The sequence below is a fragment of the Leopardus geoffroyi genome, chromosome B1, assembly GCF_018350155.1.
Source record: "Leopardus geoffroyi isolate Oge1 chromosome B1, O.geoffroyi_Oge1_pat1.0, whole genome shotgun sequence".
Classification (NCBI taxonomy): Eukaryota; Metazoa; Chordata; class Mammalia; order Carnivora; family Felidae; genus Leopardus; species Leopardus geoffroyi.
Genome location: NC_059327.1, coordinates 9,809,348 through 9,829,285, shown reverse-complemented (window position 1 = coordinate 9,829,285; position 19,938 = coordinate 9,809,348).

The following is a 19,938-nucleotide window of genomic DNA, read 5'->3' as shown; positions in this document are numbered from 1 at the left end:
TCTAGTACATTTCATTTGATTTTCTTAAATTTTCTAGGTATTTAGCATATCATTCTTACATTATTACTTTCCAATATTTATAATTTAAATATTTTTTCTGTCTTTTTACATTGAATATTAAATGCTAACACTAGCAGTAATAATAGACTTTTTCTTTAAAATCTTTAAGTGAGAAGACTGTTTGCTTACCATTGTGCAGTGGTTTCTGAGAGTTTCTGGTATATATAGTTGAAAAGGTTGAGGAATTTATGAATTTATTCATTTACTTATTTATATTTAACTTAAAATTTAGGGATTTTTTTTGAATTTCTACAAGCATTTTAGAATTATTCCCATCTTCTCTTGATTTTAATCAAATTATAGAGTCAAATTATGTTTTTCATTTAATTATTATTTATATATTGGATTTAAGTAAGAACATTTATTGATGTTGACTGGTTTTGTATGTGTTTATATGCCATTGATCATATTTATTCATTCACAGATGGCTTGATTACATATGCTAAAATGCATATTAAAATTGTAATTAGTATTTATAAATGAAAATTCTCACCAATTCTTCTCCCCCTCCTCTCTCTCCTCCCCCTTCTCCCACTAGTCCCCCTCCTTCTCTTCCCCCTCCTCCTCGCCCTCTCCTCCTCTCCTCCTCCTCTTCCTCCTCCTCCTCCTCCTCCTCCTCCTCTTCCTCCTCCTCCTCCTCCTCCTCCTCCTCCTCCCCTTCTTCTTCTTCTTCTTCTTCAATTTTAGAATGTGTTGGAGTAGCTTCATGGAATAATGCTGGTTTCTTTTATTTTTGCATCTCCATGGATTAAACATTTTTTTAATAAAATTTATCTCAAAAATATCAGCACATGGTTAATTTTTTAAACTATGGATATTGGCCAAATTTTGCATTTGTTCTCTGCATATATTACCTACTGAATTGTAGATTAATTTTGAAAATTGTTATTCATCTCATAAAACATTTAATTCACTTGATTTTTCATGAATTTTGCTATAAATTTCCAGATAATACTAGTTTTTATTTTTATTTTTATTTAAAATTTTTTAATGTTTATTTATTTTGAGAGATAGAGAGAGGGAGAAAGAAGGAAAGGGGCAGAGAGAGAGAGACACACACACACAGAATCCGAAGCAGGTTCCAGGCCCTGGCCAGGTTCCAGGCTCTCTCAGCACAGAGCCTGATGTGGAGCTCCAACCCACAAGCTGTGATATCATGACCCCAGACGAAGTCAGATGCCTAACTGACTGAGCCATCCAGGCACCCCTAGTTCATATTTTTAAAATAGTCTTTTAGTTAACTTCAATGTGGACTTAATGATGCTTGAACTAGAAGAGTTCTGAATTCATGGACATTATCTAGTTATCATGCCATTTTAACACAACAGCAAATTTGGGATGGAATAGTGATAGTGTACTTTTGACATGTTTAGATCTCCTTTGTTTCTAATGTTGTGTGTAGAGATAGAAAAATGATTACCTAGTCCATGTGCTTTCCTAATATATATTGAGGAAACCTGAGAACAGATATGTAACATAATGAATATTTTGTAGTTGTGTCCTCTCTCCCCTTATCTTTTTTTTATAAATTATAGCTAGAAGAGATTTGAGGCGCTGTGGTTAGGAAGTTATGTTTTTTAAATATACCTTTGTTTTAATTATTCGGATATTAAAACATACCAGTTAAATAAACTAATTTGGTTTAACTTTAAATTTTGAGTTAAAATTTTATCAAATAATTGACTCTAGTAATTAACCTAACAGATTAATGTTTAAAAAATATTTTACTTGGCGTGATACCCTCAAGATCCACCCATGTAAGTCACACTGAAAAAGACAAATACTACACGATTCCACTCATAAATGGAATCTAAAAAAATGAATACACAAAAGTAGAATCAGAAGTATAAATACAGAGAACAAACTGATGGTTTCCAGAAGGGAGAGGGTGCAGGAATGGGCAAAATGGATGAAGAGCAGTGGGCCTCCAATTATGGAATGAATAAGTCATAGGACTAGAAGGCACAGCATAAGGAATATAGTCAATGATACTGGAATAGTGATGTAATGAGACACATGGCAGCTACACTTGAGGTGAATATAACATCATGTATAAATTTTTCAAATCACTAAGTTGTACACCTGCAACTAACATAGCATTATGTGTCAACTATACTCAAATAAATACAAAGATAATAAAATAAAATAAAAAAATAAAATAAAGTAAAATATAATAAAATAATAAAAAATTATTCTGTTTGTACATTTGTCACTTCTAATGTTTCAGATAAAGCAGAGGACTTTTAGGTCCATTTAGTTAACACACAGTGTTCTATTATTATAAAATAAAAGACAATGAATTAAAAAGGAGATTAAAGTGTGAACTTTTTCATAATCAGGGATCAAACCCCATATCCTTATTCCCAGAGCTTGATTCTACTATCTTCGCAGATATACTATAAAATTATATTAATGCTTTTATTCCAGACCTCAAAAAATGTTACATAAGATTGACAGGTAGACATATTCAGGTTTTGTTATCACACATTTTTTAAGGCAGATAAGAAATTTAAATATGTTACCAATGGAATTAAAAAAAATCTTTATGACGTTTTTACACAAGTGACATATAACTCAGATGTTTTCTATTTTTTGTTATTTTGTGAGTGCTTTCTAAATTCAGTGGCCCAGATGGCAGGAAGAGCTCTAAGAAATTATTCTGCTTTGCTGAGACGTATAAGGGTAGAACTACACGTCCTTCATTATTTGTATGTACAAGAGATATTTTCTTCCTTCCAATGCTTTCTGGTTACATTTAACTTAAAATCATTGCCTCTTCCTTTGAAGAAAAGCATCCATCTTTGTCCTCAGGACAAAAGTTGCACACTAACAGTTTATTTTTCTCTTCTAGTGAATGCTAGGCGAATACAATTTCTCCTTTACTTCTCTCTGAGTCATGAAGACACAGGCTTAAAATTTTCCTATCAATCCCTTGGAGGTTCTGTTTGACAAAGTCAGATGAAGAATTTACCTCCTCCCTCAGGCTTACAGGTTGTACGATTCTCAGAGACTTCCACTGTAAAGCTTTTAACAAATTGTTGTGTTTTTTGAAAAAAAAATCAAAAGTAAGCAACCTAAAATGTTAGCAGCAAATCTGTCTCTATAAACATCATAATCTGTTGTGACACGCTGCAGTCTGTTGTGTGCTAACATTTAACTGTTGTTCACCTCTGAATATCACAATGGCTCAGGATATTTGGTGAATTCCCAAAAGTGTTTACATATACGATTGAATAAAATACAACTTCTAGAACCTTCAACATCTAGACTTGATGCACTCATGCCTTTAGGTATTTAGCTTGTTTTTATTAAATTATGTTTACATGAAACTGTAAATTTGATTATTAATTTTATAAACATGCTTGTTTTTTTAAACATGCTTATTTTTAATACATTAATTGTTTTGTAAGGAATGCTTATTGAACAACATAATTTTTATAAAAATGATTTCAATTTAGTACTTGATTTAATTATTTTGTAAATTCTTTGTGGGTGACTATTTTTATGTATAAATCCTTATTAATTCACAACAGTTGCAGAGTCTATGAGACCTATACATGAAATCATTCACTTAATCCATTCTTCTGCCTCTTTTTTCCTGTTTTTCTTCCTTCTCAGGCTTTCATGGAATATGTTTTATCATTTTGTTTTATCTCCTCTTGACCCAGAAGTTGTATGTAAGTTTTTTTTGAGTGGTTGCCCTAGAGTTTAAAATATATTTTATTTTGGGGCACCTGGGTGGCTGAGTCGGTTGAGCATCCGACTTTGGCTCAGGTCATGATCTCTTGGTTCGTGGGTTCGAGCCCCGCATTGGGCCCTGTGCTAACAGCTCAGAGCCTGGAGCCTGCTTCAGATTCTGTGTCTCCTTCTCTCTCTGCTCCTCCCTGACTCACGCTTTGTCTCACTCTGTTTCACAAAAATAAATGTAAAATAAAAAAAAAAATTAATCTGTAAAAATATTTTTAAAAAATAAAATATATTTTATTTAAAAATAACATAAGTCAGGGCACCTGGGTGGCTTAGTCATTTAAGCATCCGACTTCAGCTCAGGTCATAATCTCACGGTTCATAAATTCGAGCCCCGCATCAGCCTCTGTGCTGACAGCTGGGAGCCTGGAGCCTGCTTCAGATTCTGTGTCTTCCTCTCTCTCTGCCCCTCCCCCACTCAGGATCTGTCTCTCTGTCTCTTAAAAATCAGTAAACATCAAAAATATTAAAAAAATAATGTGGGGGCGCCTGGGTGGCGCAGTCGGTTAAGCATCCGACTTCAGCCAGGTCACGATCTCGTGGTCCGGGAGTTCGAGCCCCGCGTCGGGCTCTGGGCTGATGGCTCAGAGCCTGGAGCCTGTTTCCGATTCTGTGTCTCCCTCTCTCTAACCCCTCCCCCGTTCAGACTCTGTCTCTCTCTGTCCCAAAACTAAATAAACGTTGAAAAAAAAAAAAATTAAAAAAAAAAAAAAAAAATAATGTAACTATGGTGAAATAACACCTTATGATTTAAGGTAAGTGTACTGTGGATACCTTGTAACAATTATTCCTAATACATCTGTCTCATCTCTTGTAATTGTACTGTTATTCTTGTCAGTTATCCACATCCTGTCATCCAAAAATTGTTACTGTTATTACTTTAAACAAACAATTATGTTGTAGATAAATTAAGATAAGGAAAATAGAAATTTTATTTTACCTTAATGTTTATTTTTTTCACTCCATTTCTTTCCTCTATGAAGATCCAAGCTTCTGATGTATATCATTTCCATCTACATGAATTGTTTCTTTTAACATTGCCATAGCCAGGTCTGTTGATAATGATTTTTTTTTGAGTTTTTATTTATTTGGGGAAAATCCCTGTATTTCTTGTTCACTTTTGAAGGGCAATTTTGCTGGATATGTAATTCTAGGTTGAAATGGTTTTTCTTTTCTTTTAACATTGAAAAGATTTTATTTTCTCTTTTAACTTGAATTGTTTCTTTTTTTTAATTTTTTAAATGTTTTTATTTATTTTTGAGACAGAGAGAGACAAGAGCATGAGCAGGGGAGGGGCAGAGAGAGAGGGAGACACAGAATCCACAGCAGGCTCCAGACTCTGAGCTGTCAGCACAGAGCCTGACACAGGCCTCGAACTCACTGACTATGAGATCATGACCTGAGCTGAAATCAGAAGCTTAACCAACTGAGCCACCCAGGCGCCCCTAACTTTTATTGTTTCTTCTGAGAGGTCCATGTAATTCTTTTTCTTGTACCTCTCCAGTTTTGTCCCTTCTCTCTGCCTTCTTCATGACTTTTCTCTCTGACTTTCTTTCATTTCTGCAGTGTGATTATGATATGCCTAGATGTATGCATGTGTGTGTATGTATTTATATTTTTTATTCAACTTGCTTGGTGTTTCCTGAGCTTCCTGGTGGTGTGGTTTAATGTCCGATATTAATTTTGTCAACTTCTCAGTCATCATTGCTTCAAGTATTTCTTCTGAACTATTTTCACTTTCTTTTCCTTTTGGAATTTCAATTATGGCTATATTACAACCTTTTATTTTGTTCTTTAGTACTTGGATATTCTAATGTCTTTTGTTTTGTTTTGCTCATTTTTTTTTGTTTTTTGATTTATTTTGTTTTTACACTTTAGTTTTAGTTTGAGAAGTTTATATGGACCTTTCTTCAAGCTCACTAGTTCTTACCCCAGTTTTTTTTTAAAATCTACGTATTAGCTTATTAAGGACATTCTTTGTTTCTATTTCAGTGGCTTTTATTATTTTTTTTATTTCAAGATTTCCTTTTGATATTTTTCTTATAATTCCCAATTCTCTGCTGAAGTTATCCATTCAGTATTGCATAGTGCTTACTTTTTTCATTAGATCATTTAATGTATTAAGCATAATTATTTTAAATATATTTTTTCTTTTTAAATGTTTTTTTAATTTTTTTTATTTTTGAGAGAGAACAGGTGAGGGAGGAGCAGAAAAGAGGGACAGAGGATCTGAAGCAGGCTCTGTACTGGCAGCAGCAAGCCCCTGTCAGGCTCACACTCATCAACTGTGAGATCATGACTTGAGCCAAAGTTGGATGCTCAACTGACTGAGCCACTCAGGCGCTCCTAAATTTGTTTAAATTGTTGGAGAGATACAACATCTGTGTCATTTCCAAGTCTGGTTTTGATGATTGTTTTTTTTTTTTTTCTTCAGAAAAAAATGTTCAGATTTTTAAATTTAAAAAATGTGTTTGGGGGCGCCTGGGTGGCTTGGTTGGTTAAGCGTCTGACTTCGGCTCAGGTCATGATCTCACGGTCCGTGAGTTCGAGCCCCGCATCAGGCTCTGTGCTGACAGCTCAGAGCCTGGAGCCTGTTTCAGATTCTGTGTCTCCCTCTCTCTCTGCCCCTCCCGTGTTCATGCTCTGTCTCTCTCTGTCTCAAAAATAAATAAATGTTAAAAAAATTTTTTTTAATAAAAAATAAAAAAAATTAAAAATGTTTTGCCTTTTGGAATAAATATCTTGTAATTTTTTGTCGAAAGCTAACATATTGTATCAGGTAATAAGAGCTGAGGTAAATAGGTCTATAGTGTGAGGAATTACCTTAATGTGGCTAGGTGTGTGCTACATTTAATGTTTGCTGTAGCTATATTTAACAGTGGATTCTAGTATTCTTGTTTTCATCTTCAACCTTGGCTTTGAGTTTTTTGCTTTGTCCTGCTCCTCAGAAGTCTTTGTCTTACAGGTGTTTCTCTAATTGATGATAATTGCACTGATTTTTGTTAGAATGGTTTAGGGAAGGAAATGTTCTATAATCCTTAGATACAATTCTTTTAGTTCTTTTAATGAAACTACATTCTAGAGGATAGACTCTTTTAAGTGTTTCTTATCACTCTTCTAGGGTACAGATTTTTATTCTGTTGGTCCTACTTGTGCTCTGTCCACAGAATTCCCAATTCCATCCTTGAAGCCTCTCCTTTCTTGGGTATGTGAGTGTTTGTTTGCCTTCCTCCTTAGGTGAGATAGAAAGGCTGAGGAGTGTTGAAGCGAGGCGGAATATCTTCTGCATTGGGGTGGCTTTCCAGAATTGTTCTCTGGTGAGGTCGTTCCTCTCACAGAGTAGGCATTTGTTAATGAGAATGGTCTTGAGGGTTTCAAAATGACCATTGTCCCCTGTGATACTAGGACCTTTCTAAGATCCTTACCATGAGAACCTGGTGAGGTTCCCACAGGGAAACGACACAAAGTGAGGACCCCATTCCCTTCATCACAAGTCATTATGAGTTTTTTTTTTCTTATTTTGGATCACAACTAATTTTGTATGCATGATTGTCACAGTCTAACTTTATTCCTCATAATGAATACATTTTACTCTTTAGTTGAATGGGATATAATCACTAACAATAATACATAGTTTGCACTAAATTTATGGATGCTTAGTGTATCACATTTAGTGCATCAACAAAAAAGAAATAGCTGGAATCAGAAAATTTTGTTATAAATTAATTTTGCTCAGGTTCTAGCAATATTTTTACAAACTCATTACTTAAAGTTTATGATCTTATATTTTTATTTGTATTACTGAATTGTTGGGATTTAACTCTGTAAAATACATAAAACACTTTGCAGAAGATGAAATGAAAACATCCAAACTCAAAAAGAGCTACACAACTCTTAGCATGCTATTTATTATCATATTTTATATAATTATTTATTCCTAGAATTTTTTCCCAGATCATTCCTCTGGAGAGTCTTACAGTATGAAACATATTTACACAAGTAGTTCATATCATTTATCTCAAAATTTGCTTCTGCTTCTTAGATGAGAAATAATTTTAAAAAAGATATTGAATTCAGTATTAAAAAGAAAAGACAAATTACCAATATTAATAATGAAACAGGAAACATCACTACTGATCTGTAAAGCATTAAAAGGAAAAAAAATGGATACTCAAACAAGCTATGCCACAATTTTTAAAACTTGGATGAAATGTCTCAATTCATAGAAAGAAACAGACTACCAATACTCATCCAAAAAGAAATAGATAACATGAATACACCTTAATTGGAAGTTAAAAAACTTTCCAAAATGGTAACTTTCCAAACACAAACCTTACCAAAATAGAAACTTCCAGACCCAGATACTTTCAAATGCAAATCTTATGGAATATTTAAGGAAGAATTTTTTTAATATCAATATCTTCTAAAAATGGAGGTGGGGGTCATTTTATAAGTCTTTAATGAAGCCAACATTATTACATTTATACCAAAACTGGACAAACACATTATGAGAAAAAAATATATACACAACCATATCTTTTGTGGACTGGACATAAAATGCCTCAAAAATTATCAAAACTGAATTAAAAAATATGGGAGAATTAATATATAATGAGTACTTGAGTTTTATCCGAGGAATTCAGTAAGAGTTCAACCTTTGAAAATTGACCAATGATATGTAACATAATAAAGACTATATAAGGAAAACTACGTAATCATTTTTATTTCTAAAACTGTTCTTTTCACCTGAGACAAAAGTATGTGGTCAGTGTTTCCTCTTGCTGATACACAATTAAGTTTAATTTTAGCATATGGAAGAACATGAAAATCCTTTTTTTTTTTTATTCCATACTACAGAGGTATGTGTTCTGTGAACCACACTCCAAGTTCCCAGTATCTAGTTTAGTTTAGATGCTAGAAGAAATCTTCAGAGAACAATATGTAAGTTATTCACATCAATATATTTATAGCTGCCTTATTCAATAGTTAAATTTGCCTTGGATTTTTGAATTCGAGGAACTGGGTCAATGATTTTAATTTAGAAAGTATAGATTAGAACAGAATTAGACTTTAGTGGCACATATGCCATTAACTTTACATATTTAAAGACACACATTTAGAAAAATAAACATGCTCCAATGGTCCAAAAGTTATATTAGGACAAAAAGGAAGACAATAAAGTGAAATATTTTGCCTGAAATGAGTAAAATTATTCAAAATTGCACAAGTGTGAAAGTTGTTGTGTTGGTAAGGACTGAGTAACAGATACTTGAAACACAAGTTTGGATAATTGCATTAAGATGTTGTAACAGACATTCATACAAGCATCAGAAAGTGGTTAATCTAAGTGTCAGGAGTGTTCTTTAGACTTTTTGTTCATCAAAGACTCAGAGAGTGCTAATACTGAACTTTGCCTTCTGTATTAACATGCATAACTATGTACGATGTTTTAACTTCCATTATGTATCTAACACACAATCATTTCAATAGATGCAGAGAACACATTTAACAAAATTCATAACCCATCCATAAAAATAAATCGGCAAAGTCAGAAGAGAAGGAAACTTTCATAAACTAATATAACGAAGGAAACTTTTATAAAACTAATAAAACCCAATACCTACTTGTTAAAAAACCATACTTTCCCTGAAGTCAGGAATAAGTTCAGTATCCTCACCACTTGTATTGAGCATTTTCTTTGAGGACCTACCCAATGCGATATGGCAAGAAAAGTAATTAAAAACCACGAGGCTATGCATATATTCTAATAGTTAAATACCTCAGATTGACAACACCCAATGCTGGTGAGAATATGGAGAAACATGAATTTTCATTCATTGCTGGAGGAAGTACAATATGATACCACCACTCTGGAAGATAGATAGGTGGTTTCCTACAAAATGAAACCATGCCATCTTAGCAAAACTCTAACCATTACATCCAGTAATGACACTCCTCAATATTTACTTAAATGAGTTGAAAACTTATATCCACACTCACACACAAAAATGAATGTTTATAACAGCTTTATTCATAATTGTCAACACTCGGAACAAAGCATGATGTCTTTCAATAGGTGTATCATTAAACTCTGCCATACAATAGAATATTATTTAATGATAAAATAAATGAGTGATCAAACTAAGAAAGATATGGAAGAACTTTAAATTGCGTATTTCTAAAAACTTTCTATTGCATATTTCAGAACTAAGCTAATCTGAAAAGGCTAAATACTCTGTGATTCCGACTACATGACATCCTGAAAAGGTCAAAACTATAAACAGAGCAAAAATATCAGTGGTTGGCAGTGGTTCAAGTGGAAGGGGAGAGGGATGACTAGATAGAATGCAGGCATTTTTAAGGCAGTAGAATCATTTTATATAGTAATGGATGATACATGCCATTATACATTTGTGAAAGTATAGAATGTACAACATAAAGAGTAAACCCAGTTGTAAACTGAGGACTGGGTTTGGTAATCATGTGTCAATACTGGCTCATCAAATGTAATGAATGCACCACACTCATACTATATTGTTAATAATAAGGAGCACTGATGGGGCAGGAGGAAAGAGTTGTATATGAACTTTGTGATTCCCACTCAGTGTTTCTGTATCCCTAAAACTGCTAAAAAAAAGCTCATTAACTTAAAAAAATAAATATTTTAGTAAAAGAAATACACCTATCTATGTAAACAGATGACATGATTTGATATATAGAAAAATCCAAAAGAACTACAAAAAGGCATCTAAAACTAACAAGCCAGTTTAGCAAAGTCACATGGTACAAGGTCAATAATAGTCAATTGCCTTCTTATTTAAAAACATGAACAATTTAAGGTTGAAATTTAAAAAAATGTATATCATTCTCAATAGCACCAAATGAAAAAGACTCATCTTGGCATGTGTCTAACAAAATATGTGGAGGATCTTTATGGAGAAAGCTAAAAGACACTGACAACAGAATTAAAAAGTCTCAATAATGGTGTTATATGCAATGTTAATGTGTTTGAAGTCTACATTTTTCCCAGCTGGATCTATGGATTCAAAACAATCTCTTCAGGATCACAGCAAGTATTTAAGATGCTAATTCTAAAATTCATAAAGAAAGGTAAAGGAACCAGAAAAAAAACAAATTCTGGAAAACAATTCTGATAAAGGAGAACAAGATGGGACTAACTCTACCTGATTTTTAGGAATTCCTATAAAGCCAAAGTAAATGCTACACAGAGGGTGGCTTTGATGAAGGAAAAGACACAAAGGTCAAAGGAGTAATAGTAATAGCTCAGAAAAACACAAACATGAATGAATTCAATTTTTTTCTCACAAAGGTGAAAAAAATAAACTTGAGAAAGTGGTGCTAGAAAGCTTGGATGTATATATGCCAAAAATGAATACAGATATACTTAACAAACATTATATGAAATTTAATTCAAAATGGATTATAGACATAAATGTTAAATGTAAAATTATAGCATTTTCTAGAACAAAGATCTTTATAGACATTTCAGAGGAAGATAAAAGGATAGAAAATAAGCATATGGAAAGATGCTCAATACCATTAATCAGGAAAATGCAAGTTAAAACCACAGTGAATAACTTCTACACACCTATTGCAATTATTAAAATATATATGTATTTTAATCTGAAAGTACCAAATGCTGGAGAAGAGTCAGAGTAACAGGAAATTATTCATTGCTGATAGGAATGCAAAATAGTACAGACACTTTGTAAAACAGCTTTGGAGATTTTTGTTTGTGTGTTTTTTAATCAAGCATATGTTTCCCATAAGATCCAACAATCCAGTCCCAGAAATTCACCCAAGTGAATCAAAAACATTTACCTAAAGACCTGTTCAAAAGTGTTTATAGCAGCTTTATTCATAATTGCCACAAACTAGAATTAACAAAGTAGACTTCAGCAGGTGGAAAACAAACAAACAAAAACAAAAAACAAAACACAAAAACCTTTGGTTCATCCGTACAAAAGAATAGTACTGAACAATAAATAAATAAATAAACAACTAAGCAAACATAAACATAAATAAGAAAAAATAATAAAATAATATAAAAATACAAAATAATAAAATAAAATAAAAATAAAATAAAATAAAATAAAATAAAATAAAATAAAATAGGCTTCTGACTCACACCACCAAATGGATGGATCTTGAATGTATTTTGCTAAGTGAAATGAGCCCAGAACCAACAGACTACAAATTGCATGATTTCATTTATATGTCATTCTAAAAATGACAAGCTCTCTGGACAAAAACAAATCAGTTAGTTGCCAGTAGCTGGGGGAAGCATACAGGAAATACTACAAAAGGCCAGACAAGGGAGTTTTAGGGTAAAGGGATAATTCTGTGTGGTACTGTGACAGTGAATGCATGTGTAGTGGACATGCATTTGTCCACTACACTAAAAAGAGGGAACTTTAGCACACATAAAAAAAATCAAGCAGGATTGTGTCAATTATCAGTTGGGAATGCAACTATTATGAATGAGTCTAATTCTGTTTCCAATGAGACTTGAGCCACACTGAAGGGTGTAAGAGGAAGGAGCTCACTAACTAACGTGGTTTTGAAAATTGTTTCCGCTGTGACCTTAAGGTGAAAGAGAAACATATTACACACACACTACATACTTTAATAGATATATATTTTCTTTACACAGATAGAGGTTATTAATTGTGTAACTACTTTAAAAATATATAGCAGAGTGAACAATGAATAAATATTTTGTAGCTAATGGTAGCTAGGTTTCTCTCTATCAGAAAGAGTTGTTACAAATTACCAAACATGAATGCTAAAACCTTGTGATTCATTTTAGATATTAGAATATATATACAAACCTCATACATGTGTGCGTGTGTGTATACTGGGTATGTGGGTACAAACACATATGTGTAATTCCTGTCCTCTGCGAGGACTTAAAAGCAGTGATGCCCCGTAACAAGGAATATATCTATGATTAAATCTTAATTTATATATATATATATATTTATTCAAAGAAAAAAGAATCAGCTCTTTTTGGTGAAATGGCAGATTCTGGAGCTAAGGCTGGGACATATGAGTATGGGGTATCTTGTGGTGTCTAAAAGTAAAGAAGAGCTAAAAAGAAAAGAAAAATGGAGCATACCCAAGGAACACAGGAGCCAATCTGAAAGTGCTTTTTTTTTTCCCTACAATTTATTTGTTTATTTGGGAGAAGCGGGGCAGAGAGATGGAGACAGAGAGGGAAGAGAGAGAGACAGAGAGAGAGAGGGAGAGAGAATCCCAAGCAGGCTCCACACTGTCAGCACAGAGCCCGACAAAGGGCTCCACCTCAGGGTTCCTGAGATCATATGACCTGAGCTGAAATCAAAAGACGGGCACTTAACCAACTGAGCCACCTAGGTGTCCCTGAAAGTGCTTTTAATGACTGAAGTTTGAACATCTTAAAAAACAAATAAATAGGGGTGCCTGGGTGACTTAGTAAGTTAAGCATCTGACTTCTGCTCTGGTTATGATCTCAGGACTCATGAGTTCGAGCCCCATATTGGGCTCTGTGCTGACAGCTCAGGGCCTGGAGCCTGCTTCAGATTGTGTCCCCCTCTCTCTGCCCCTCCCCTGCTCATGCTCTCTCTCTCTCTCTCTCTCTCTCAAAAATAAATAAACATCAAAAAAATAATAAAAAATGAAAAAACAAACAGTGATAATACTAAATCAAAGAATAAAATAAATATCCAATAGTCCCTAAAAATATGAATAGTAATTCAATAAATAAATAAATGGCGGGGCGCCTGGGTGGCGCAGTCGGTTGAGCGTCCGACTTCAGCCAGGTCACGATCTCGCGGTCCGTGAGTTCGAGCCCCGCGTCGGGCTCTGGGCTGATGGCTCAGAGCCTGGAGCCTGTTTCCGATTCTGTGTCTCCCTCTCTCTCTGCCCCTCCCCTGTTCATGCTCTGTCTCTCTCTGTCCCAAAAATAAATAAACGTTGAAAAAAAATTTAAAAAAAAAAATAAATAAATAAATAAATGGCAAAGAAGTAAGAAATCATCTTTGCAGAAGGATCTCAAATAACAGATGCAGTAGCAAGGGAAGAAATACAAGAAGTCATCATTACATCATCAAAGCAAGAGGATTGAAGATTGATTTTTTTAAAAACTACATTTTATAGAGCATGAAATATTAGACATAACACAAGAAATATGGAAGAACTCTACATTGAAGCTAACATTGATGAGAAACATAAAGGAGGATGTATATAATGGAGGCATATACTATTTTCATAGATTGGACACTTTAATATGGTGAAGGATGCAATTTTTCTAAGTTGATCTCCAGTTCAGTGCCAGCACACGCATAATTGTAAGAGCTAATGTTGCAATGAACCCGACTTTCAGTAATACACTATTGGTTTGAAGTGTGTCACAACTGGTATATTTATTTTTTGATACGGGTTTGTAATTTGATATAACATATACTAGAGGGCTATTTGGCAAATCCTGAAAAATAAATAAACATTACCTGATTAAATTATTAAGGCATACACATACATTTGAGCATAATAATGTCATTAAATTCATGAAGCTGTATTATATGTCTTGATATGAGTTATTAGCAAAATAAAGTAGTGAATGAAAAAGAGAAGTGTGGAAGAGTCTATTTTAATCAACTATTGTGTTAAAAGAATGGATAAAATAGGCATAGGGTTTTTGTTAAATCCTTTTAGGATACTATTTATACTTATGTATATTATACTAATATTACGTATGTTTATGTTAATATGCTTAGCAGCATGGTTAAGTATATCTTGACCAGAATGGTAAGCAATTAAACATTTTTAGTTATAAGTTATCTTCTATTGTTTGTTTTTAAGTCACAGATTTGCATACCATCTCAGTTCACCATGGCCAGGGAACATGAACTGGCCAATTTGTCTCTGGAAATAAAATTAGACATTCAGTGAAAACACAGGCTGGAGAATATAGAAATACGGGGGAAAAAGGATTTTCTCCTTCTGTCTGTGGATCAAATGAATAGATCACTATATTCTTTTTTTATTTTTTTTTATTTTTATTTATTTTTGACAGAGAGACAGAGTGTGAGCGGGGGGGGGGGGGGGGGAGGAGCAGAGAGAGAGGGAGACAGAATCCAAAGTAGCTCCAGGCTCTGCATGGGCCTCAAACTCATGAACTGTGAGATCATGACCTAAGCCGAAGTTGGAGGCTCAACCAACTGAGCCACCCAGGCGCCCGTGATCAATATTTTCTACGGCCACGTCAACCTCCACCATTTGGCTTTCATATCTGTAGAAAGTGTATTTCCATCCTCAGTCTCCTCACAAAATAAACATTCTCTATTATTTACCCGTAACTCCTGTTTTTGAGTGTTAGTGGCCTGAAATTTAAGTGGAACTTGGAAAAATAACCCCTGGCAATATTATTTTTTAAGCTCTTTTTAAAATTCTTATAATGTTTATTCATTTTTGAGGAGAGACAGTGTGAAAGCAGGGGAGGGGCAGAGAGAGAGGGAAACACAGAATTTGAAGCAGGCTCCAGGCTCTAAGCTGTCAGCACAGAGTCTGATGTGGGGCTTGAACTCACACACTGTGAGATCATGACCTGAGCTGAAGTTGGATATTTAACAGACTGAGCCACCCAGGCACCCCATCCTGGTAATATTCTTGAACTTCAGCTCCACTAAGTGAGTAACACAGTTTTTAGAGTGTAGATATGAATTCTGTGGTCTCCATGTTATTACCCAAACTGCAACATTTCATTTTCCCCCTCTCAACCCCTCATTTTTTAATTGTCACATTTTTTAAATAATTATTACATTATCATGTAGAGTGTGGGATCATGTTTATTTGCTATCAAAGTAAGGAAAAGTGTGGGGAGAATATATAGCTATCATTAGTCATTCAGATAACTCATGAGCTTTCAGTTTTTGATTCTTTCATAGTCCTGCAGGCACACAGTTTTGTCAACATATATAGTTTACCTTTCTTGCACCCAACTGTAATTTATTTCTCCTAAAGCCCCACATTCACTTGTAATTTACAATACTAGTTCACTGAACCACATGGAATCAGTATTCGACCATCTTCAACACCAAATTCTCTATGTACTCGTATCTTAATAATATTCTAAGTAACAAAAATTGTGTTGTTTTATTCATTAAGCTTATCTTAGGATTCAACATGTTTACTGCACAGTGCTAGGTGCTGGAGTCATGTTGGCACACACACACCCACACCCACCCCCCCCCACACACACACACATACGCACACTTGCACACCCACACAGTGTTTGTACCCATATGGCTATTCTATACTAAAGCACTAGAGTCCTAAGATGAGAATTTGTCTCGAGTATATACTTCCATTGACTTTCAACAGGTTGCCAGGCCCCTCAGGGGAAGGATTTGAATGTCTTCTGACAGAGTATCATGCACTTCTCACTTAGATATTATTCTGTCTGCTACCTCTATCCCACAAACTGTCCAATTCAATGATTTTATGCATGAACTCTCTGGGCTGCAGTTATTTGATGTTATGATCTGTGATCTCTTAGAAGATGAAAAATTCAAATAGGAAATAAATTAATGAGAAATTCCAACTATTATGAGACTCAAAGGAAAGTACATGGTACTATGAAGATGATAGCAGATGTGTCAGAGAAGATTTCTTATAGCAAGAGATTTTGTAAGTTTATATTTGAAAACACATATGAGATTTCCTAGGTAGATTGGGAAATTGAAGTGGAGCAATAGAAGCAGAATGAACATGAGCATTCTTCTAATGCAGAGTTTCTCCAAGTGTGGTTCCCCAAAGGATCTCTGAGGTTTTTCCGGGGCTTCTGTGAGGTCAAAACTATGTTTCACTGTGTTGAGGTTTGCAAGTGATCATGCAAAAGCAATAGTGAAAAATGTTACTAGTACTTAAACACAAAATAAAGACAGGGCACCAAATTGTATTAGTGGGCATTTATTCTTCACTATCACTCATTCAAGAAAATGAAAATGCCTGTTTCATTTAAGAATCTGCACCACCTGTCATTTTGTCAGTCTGTGAGATCAACTGAAATCACTTGTGAAGTTCTTTTGTTGAAAGTACAATGCTTATGTTGCGGAAGAATATTTACATGATCTTTTCTGTCCAGAGTGGAACTAGCTGCATTGTATAGGTACTTGCAAGTAACAATGTGGCTGAAATAAGCTAGAAATGGTTGGTGAAGGACAGTTCACAGAGGACCTTTTAAGCTACGTTAGATTTGGTGCTCTTCACATAAGAAAGAACAGAAGCCATTTAAGGAACTGAACATAACTCAGATCATTACAAATATTAATTAGCCAATTTCACTTAAAATGAATTATTTAAAGCTTAATGTTAGGCCTCAGTAGTGTCCCCAAGACCAATATGTGTCTCTACCAGACTTTTTCCCCACTCCATCGGCTAACATTTACTACATCGTTTGATATTTTTATATCCCATATGCCTACCTCTATTCAGATTTTAAGATGATAATCTTGCTTGTACCTGGGTGAAAAATAACCCATCAGATGGCAACTTCGTTGTCATATTAAGAGTATGATGTTGGGACTGTGGAAACTATGTCTGTAGTCCTTTACAGATGATGAAACTACAGCCTAATTGCCTACGTTTTTTTAGCTACAGATTTGAAAGCCAGATCCACTATCTGTTAACTTAGCAATATTTGTACCTAATATACTTACAAAAGCACTATTTTTTATTCCAATGATATTTTTAATCCATAGTTAACAAAACATGTTTATGGGCAAGCATTGAAAACTAGGAAGAAATGTATTACCTTTATATTTCCAAAACAGTCCTGTGGATAAACTGTGTTTTCCGTCTCAAAAAAATTTTACCTTAGAGGAGCTTGGGCGGTTCAGTCAGTTAAGAGTCTGACTCTTGATTTCAGTTCAGGTCATGATCTCACGGTTCATGAGTTTGAGACCTGCATTGGGCTCTGCACTGACAGTGCAGAGCCTGCTTGGGATTCTCTCTCTCCCTCTCTCACTCTGCCCTTTCCCCAGCTCATGTTCTCCCTCTCTCTCTGTCTCTCGAAATAAATAAATAAATAAATAAATAAATAAATAAATAAACAAACAAACATTTAAATAAATTACTTTAGATGCCATTCCTAGCCTAGAGCTCATAGACCACTTAGAGAGAAATGATACCCGACCAGGCCATTTAATATATATGTTACACACACACACACACACACACACACACACACACACACACACACATCTATGTACATATATACATATATATGTGTGTGTGTGTGTATATATATATATATATATGGACTCCATTAATATATATTAAGTATATATACACATTAATATATATACACATATACACATTAATATATGTGTATAATATACATGTGTATAATATATATATATATACACATATATACATTAATATATATATATATATATATATATATATATGTGGACTCCATTAATAAAGATACTTCCCCTTATAAAAATTCCAGCTCTAGAATTTTTTTAAGCAATCTCAGCCAACTAGAGGAAACAATCTTGAGTCCTACAGGGAAGCCAAAATAAAATTCTTCTTTGCCATCAATCATTGCTATGGGGAAATTGTGCAGCATTGGTGGTATAGTGGTGAACACAGCTGCCCTCCATTACTATGGAAAGTTATCCCTACCTTTCTGTTTAAATTACTTAAAAGTTTTTATTTTTCTCACCTAATAATGTTCATACTAAATGCATTGTTTGACCCTAAAAACATTCCCCTAACATATTGCTTGAAGAAGTCACATACAGTCTCCAAATAAATGTCTGTTTCGTATCTAGATAAATGAAAAACACAAATGGATGCATATAAGATTTGTCACAGAGGGGCCAAGAGGAACATTTATAAGAGGCTTTGAGTTCAGCCTTTGGATCAAGCAGCTCCTTTATGCTGTGCATCCATTCACAGGGAGAAACACAGAATTGAAAGAAACTCTTTCCTGATCATGAAGCTTTCCACTTAAAATCTAAGCGATCATGCTGCCTGTGTGCGTCATGAATCATAACTTTATACATACTGATCCCATAGCTAGAGTAATGTGCATATACTGTCTTCTATATATTTGTATTAAAGATATTTTGTGTTTGGTGCCTGGGTGGCTCAGTTGGTTAAGCGTCCAATTCTTTTTTTTTTTTTTTTTTTACATTTTTTAAATGTTGATTTATTTTTGAGAGAGACAGAGGCAGAATGCGAGTGGGTTAGGGGAGAGAGAGAGGGAGACACAGCATCCGAAGCAGGCTCCAGGCTCTGAGCTGTCAACACAGAGCCCAACGTGGGGCTCGAACTCACAAGCTGTGAAATCATGACCTGAGCCAAAGTCGCATGCTCAACCGAATGAGCCACCTAGGCGCCCCCAAGTGTCCAATTCTTAATCTCAGCTCAGGTCATGTATCCTGAGATAGAGCCCCACATCAGGCTCTGTTCTGACAACATGAAATCTGCTTAAGGTTCTCTGTCTCCCTCTCCTGTGCCTGTCTCTCTCTCTCTCTCTCTCTCTCTCAAAATAAATAAAACGTTAAAAATAAAGATATTTTGTTTTAAAGATATTTATTTGATGTTACCTCTTAAAATACACTACTGGTTAGTATTGCCTTCTCTTTCAGTTCATTTTCTAACACACTTGAAGCCGCTATAAATAGAAGTAACTCAGAAACTCAGTCTCTGAGAATCCCAGGTTGATATAAACACAGAGATATATCTGTTCCATTTATACTATAAGAATCTATGAGGTTAGTGAGAAATAAATATAATTGGGAAGTTACAGAAGCATAAAATCAACAAGGCAGTTTTGGGGTTAAACGTGGTTTTAATGTCCTATTATTATTTTTCATACTTTTCATACTTGTTCATACTTTTCTCATAACTTGATGTTATTTATTCAAGAATAATTGATAGATGAAAGATAAATATCTAGCTAAAATTCACTTTAATAACAAATTTCTATTTTCTGAGACAAAGTAAAGGAAAAATAAATGACAATATATATTTAATCAGATTCGTTCAACCCAGAAAAGAAAAGATGTAGTGGGGAGAAGAGAAAAGCCCCATTAGAATAAAAATGTTAAGCCTTAAAGA